The following is a 5,764-nucleotide window of genomic DNA, read 5'->3' as shown; positions in this document are numbered from 1 at the left end:
CCCCTTTTCCTCTTACATTAATTATTGCCCTAAATAAAAGAAAGAAGGAAATCTCTAATCGATTGCACTTTCATGAGCCTGGAGTCAGATTGCTCACCTTCAGGAAATGAGGGAGGATCATAGAATTGTCGTGTTGGAAGGACTCAATGGAACATTTAAGCCCACCCTGTAATGCAGGAATCTGCGGCAGAAAGGAAGAGGACATGCAGGCCCAGCCCCGGAAGAGCTCTCAGAGGAATTTGCAAGATCAATGCCGACATCCCCTGACCCATCCTGGATATCAGGATGGGCTGCTGGCAGCTGCTGACTTTGAGGACTCCATCACTGCTAGAATAGATCTATTAAATTATTTCTCATCTCCAGCCTCAGATTGCAGTTGCTTTTCAATTCATTTCTCCAGTATTTCTAAGAGGCAGAATGAACTATCACCATTGTGTGTATCTGAAGAAGTGTGCATGCACACGAAAGCTCATACCAAGACCAAACTTAGTTGATCCCTAAGGTGCTACTGGAAGGAATTTTTTCATTTTCTTTTGACTACGGCAGACCAACACAGCTACCTATCTGTAACTATCAACATTGTTGGCATTCAAGAATTCCTCCCCTGGTTCAGGTCCTTAGGGACCATCAGGTTTCCAGCTCCGGTTCTACTGCTGGATATTGTGATGTATTTTGGTACTTCAGGTGAGGAATGGTGAGTGCAGAATGAAGTGGAACTCTTTTTTGCTAAATCACATATGTGTTCTTGCAGCAGCAGCAGACTGCTGGCTCATCCTTATTTACTGAGTGTTGTCTTAACATTTTGGAAAGTTAGATAAGAGCCACCAGTTTTTACTGCCCATGGGAAGTGCAGCCTGCACAGTTTGTACCCATACGAAAAAAATGTGATATCAAAATTCCCTGTGCACAGAGGAAAACCTTGAGGCTCTAATGCTTAAAAGAAGATGCAGAACCTAGAAGTGCTGCATCAAAACTGAACCCAAATTTAGAAATCTAAAAATAGGGTTAATATGTCCTGATTTATAAAGTGATTGACCACTATTTCCTTTAGCACAAACAAAGCCCTGCTTCTGCTTCCTCCAGTGAAGATGCAGAGTGTAGATCAGGAAATCAGGATTAAAAATGAGCAAAAATTCACACAGGAGTGGGACCAACTCATGGGTATCACTTACTCCTGCAGCAGCGTTCATTAGAACCACAGGAGACGTTTGTAATCTCTCCAAAGGGACAGTTATCAGTCCTTGGGGCCTGGCAAAAACCTCCCGAGAATCTACACAATGGGAGTCCATCTGTGCAAAGGAGAGGGAAGTAGATTTTCATCATTTGAGAGAACTCCTTGTGCAATACAGAAACGTTAATTTGACCGGCGTTTTGTTTTGAGCATGGGAATAGCACTTCCAAGTATGAGAGACTGAGGTCCTGCACTGGGAAATGGGAGACCAGCCTTCAAATCCAGCCTCATCATGAGGCTTACAGAGTGGCCTTGGGACAGTCACTCAATCTCAGCCTAATCTTCCTTGCAAGGTTGTTGTGAGGATTAAATTAAGAAGAAACATAGAAGCCACTTTGAGCTCCATTGAGAAGAACCTGGGATATAAATGCAATGAAAAAATATCAGTATTATTATGTTCCATAATGCTGATGGGGAGATTGAGGCTGAGAGTGAAAGTGTGGTTATCCATAGGCCAGCTGGTGATCTCATGGAGGATTCTCACAGACTTGGATTGCCAGGCATGGGATGTCCTGATTTCACTGATGCTCCGGTCAACATTATTTTTGTACTTCAGGTGAGTTCTGGTGAGTGCAGAATGAAGTGGGAATCTTTGTTGCCAAATCATATTTGTGTTTCTTCAGCAGCAGCAGACTGCTGGCTCATCCTCACTTACTCAGTGCTGCCTTAACATTTTGGAGAGTTAGATCAAAGCCCCCATTTTTTACTTCCCATGGAAAGAGCAGCTTGCACAGTTTGCCCCCATATGAACATCGGTGGCATCAAAATTCCCTGTGCACAGATGAAAACCTTGAGGCTCTAATGCTTCAAAGAAGATGCAGAACCTAGAAGGGCTGCATCAAAACTGAATCCAACTTTTTACTTCTAAAAATAAAATTAATATACCCTGAGCATATTATCAGCTACTCTGATCCAGAAACTGATCAATGATTATTTCCTTTAGCACAAGCAAAGCCCTGCATTGTCCAGTGAAGATGTAGAGTGTAGATCAGGAAAACAGGATTAAAAATTAGTAAACATTTGCACGAGTGGGACCACCAAGTGATGGGTATCACTTACATCTACAGCAGCGTTCATTAGGACCACAGGGGATGTTTGTAATCTCTCCAAAGGTACAGTTCTTAGTGATTGGGGCCTGGCAAAATCCTCCCGAGTGTGTACAAAATGGAATTTCAGCTGTGCAAAAGAGAGGGAATTAAATTGTCATTATTTGAAAGGACTTCTTGTGCAAAACAGAAATGTTAATTTGACGGGCGTTTTGTTTTGAACATTGGACTAGCACTTCCAAGTATGAGAGCCTGAGGTCCTGGACTAGGAAATGGGAGACCAGCCTTCAAATCCAGCCTCATCATGAAGCTCACAGTGTCTCCTTGGGCCTCTCAGGGTTGTTGTGAGGATTAAATTAGGAAGAACCACAGAAGGCACCTTGAGCTCCATGGAGGAAAAGGTGGGATATAAATGCAATGAGTAAATAAATATTCAAAGCCTTCTGAACCAGCAAGTCAGTATTATTATGTCCCATAATACCGATGGGGAGATCAGTGGCGTAGCGTGGGCTGTCAGCACCCGGGGCAAGGCAAGTAATTTGCGCCCCCTAACCCGTGGATATTAGCACTCAAGTGCGAGCGCCCCCCCCAGATGTTGCGCCCGGCCCCCCTGCACCCCCCACGCTAGGCCCTGGGGCTGGAGGCGAGCGAAGGAGCCAAGGACCCCCCCCCCCAAGGCTCAGCAGGAATTTATTAAATTTATTATTTGCGGAGCCCCCGCGGGCCGAGGCAGCCGAAGCCCCCTCCCCTTGGGCGCCTCCCCGCCCCCTCCTCTCCTTGGGCTGTAGGTGGAGCTCCAGATCCGGGTTTGGCGAGCGCCTCTCCTCCTCCAGCTGGGTCCGGGGGCTTCCAGCCGTGCTCCGTCTTCGCCCCCCCCCCCGCGGCTGAGACTTGCGCTGAGAGCCGGAGCCAGCAGCGCCCCCTTCTGCCGGGAGACCCTCGCCCGCCCACCGGCTTCCTCTCGGAGGGTTTGGGGGAGCGCAGGGCACGGCGAGGCCCCTCGGAGCTCTCCTCCCTCCCAGTCGGCAGAAGCAGCCACCGCCTGTGGCTGGGCCGAGGGGATGGCGGCGGCGGCAGGGTGCGGAGGCTGCCTGTGCCCAGCCAGGCGTCGGTGGCGGCGGCGGCGCTGCTGCAGCGGCTGCTCCTCCTGCGAGCCAGTGAGTGGAGCGCAGCGGCGGCGGGGGGTGCGCGCGCGCTAGGGCGCAAGGCGGGCGGTGGCGGCGGGGAGCCCGGCGGAGGAAGGAACTTGTCCCTTCCCTCTGGACTCGCACCCCCCCAGATGTTGCGCCCGGTGCGGCCGGCACCCCTGGCACCCCCCACGCTACGCCACTGGGGGAGATTGAGGCTGAGAGTGAAAGCCTGGTTTACCCGAGGCCAGCTGGTGAGCTCATGGTGGAGTTTTACAGATTTGGATTGTCAGGCATGGGAAGTCCTGATTTGACTGACATCATCAATTTAACATAGAATGGTTTGATTTGGGGGGGGGTCTTCATTGTATATCGGGTTGCAGGTGGTGCTGTGGGGTAAACCGCTGAGCCTCTTGGGCTTGCCAATCGGAAGGTCGTCGTTCGAATCCCCATGATAGGGTGAGCTCCCTTTGCTCAGTCCCAGCTTCTGCCAACCTAGCAGTTCAAAAGCATGTTAAAGTGCAAGTTGATAAATAGTTACTACTACTGCAGCAGAAAGGTAAACAGCGTTTCCGTGCGCTGCTCTGGTTTTGCCAGAAGCGGCTTAGTCTTGCTGGCCACATGACCTGAAAAAATTGTCTGCAGACAGACGAGGGCCCCCTCGGTCAGTAAAGCTAGCTGAGCACCCAACCCCAGAGTTGTTTGTGACTGGACTTAACTGCCAGGGGTCCTTTACCTTTACCCTTTTATATATATTTATTTAATACATATTTATCTTTTTTGCAAAAACAAAACAACTCAGTGGATATCACTTGCCATTGCAGCAGATTCCGTTGCGGCCACAGGAGATCCCCTTAATTTCTCCATTTTCACATTTTGTAGTTGCTGAATAATGGCAAGTTCCTCCTGCTAGTTCACATATAAATTGCCCTGTGTAAAAGAGAAGGGAAATAAATTCGTTTCAAGAGGGCAAAGGGGTTGCCAACTACTTTTTTTCCAAACTAGAACCCTGCATATTTAATGGGATGACCAACTTTTACAGGCTTTTGCTGCCTCTCAACCTGCTATTTCATTGGGCAACATTAGCAAGGGTCACATCGGTCCTCCTTCTCTGCAAACACTCCAGCTGATTCCTGAACCTTGTAAGGGTGCTGACACTCAGCTGCACCCAGCCAGTTGGGTGGCACATAAATCATAACATTATGATGATTATTATTACTGCTCCTGGGATTTTTTCTGCAAAGCTGAAAAGCCTATATCTTGCAGGTTGTTAATGCAAGGAGAGAAAAATTAGCAGATAATGCACCCACAGACCCACATAAATGGCAACTATGTCAGCCTTCATTCCATTCTACTGAAGGTTGCCCCTTTGCTTTCAACATCTGCCAATCAGAATTACTGCTGTTCTGAGCTTCAGAAATACCTTGCCACTTGCGCCCTCTCTGAGAATGTTTTTTTCTGTAATCTTCCCAGTAGTGTTGCCAATGTGTTTTGCTCAGCTCACACCCAAATGTGCTGGCTATAGTCATTCTCAGCTACCAGCCAGGTGAGGAGGGGGTAAGGCCCACCCATTTGGCTAGGGGCACCATCTCTTCATAGGGTATAATGATGGGGTCCTGAGGTGGCAACTGTGGGCATTCTTTAACAAAGAAACTTGCTGGGTTAGGTCTACAATGGAATCCTTCATCAGATATTTACTCTTCATAGATTCAGGACCTCTGGAATTAGAAAGGACTTGGGGATCATAGACTCATAGAATCATAGAGTTGGAAGAGACCACAAGGGCCATCGAGTCCAACCCCCTGCCAAGCAGGAAACACCATCAGAGCACTCCTGACATATGGTTGTCAAGCCTCTGCTTAAAGACCTCCAAAGTAGGAGACTCCACCACACTCCTTGGCAGCAAATTTCACTGTCGAACAGCTCTTACTGTCAGGAAGTTCTTCCTAATGTTTAGGTGGAATCTTCTTTCTTGTAGTTTGGATCCATTGCTCCGTGTCCGCTTCTCTTGGGGCAGCAGAAAACAACCTTTCTCCCTCCTCTAAGTGACATCCTTTTATATATTTGAACATGGCTATCATATCACCCCTTAACCTCCTCTTCTCCAGGCTAAACATGCCCAGCTCCCTTAGCTGTTCCTCATAAGGCATCGTTTCCAGGCCTTTGACCATTTTGGTTGCCCTCCTCTGGACACGTTCCAGTTTGTCAGTGTCCTTCTTGAACTGTGGTGCCCAGAACTGGACACAGTACTCCAGGTGAGGTCTGACCAGAGCAGAATACAGTGGCACTATTACTTCCCTTGATCTAGATGCTATACTCCTATTGATGCAGTCCAGAATTGCATTGGCTTTTTTAGCTGC

At 48.2% G+C, this 5,764-nt stretch overlaps 1 long non-coding RNA gene across 1 annotated transcript; it reads right to left on the bottom strand.

Moving 5' to 3' along the window:
• LOC308584280 lies at nucleotides 1–2,403 on the bottom strand. The gene is made up of 3 exons (XR_014006735.1): nucleotides 2,291–2,403; nucleotides 1,173–1,289; nucleotides 1–29 (listed from the first exon to the last, which is right to left on the bottom strand). It is a non-coding gene; the product is annotated as an uncharacterized lncRNA (long non-coding RNA).
• Between the last annotated feature and the right edge of the window lie 3,361 nt (nucleotides 2,404–5,764).

Source organism: Podarcis bocagei (genome assembly GCF_964188305.1).
Source record: "Podarcis bocagei genome assembly, chromosome: 3".
Classification (NCBI taxonomy): Eukaryota; Metazoa; Chordata; class Lepidosauria; order Squamata; family Lacertidae; genus Podarcis; species Podarcis bocagei.
Note: the sequence above shows the minus strand (reverse complement) of the source record. Positions and strands in the feature narration are given on the sequence as shown.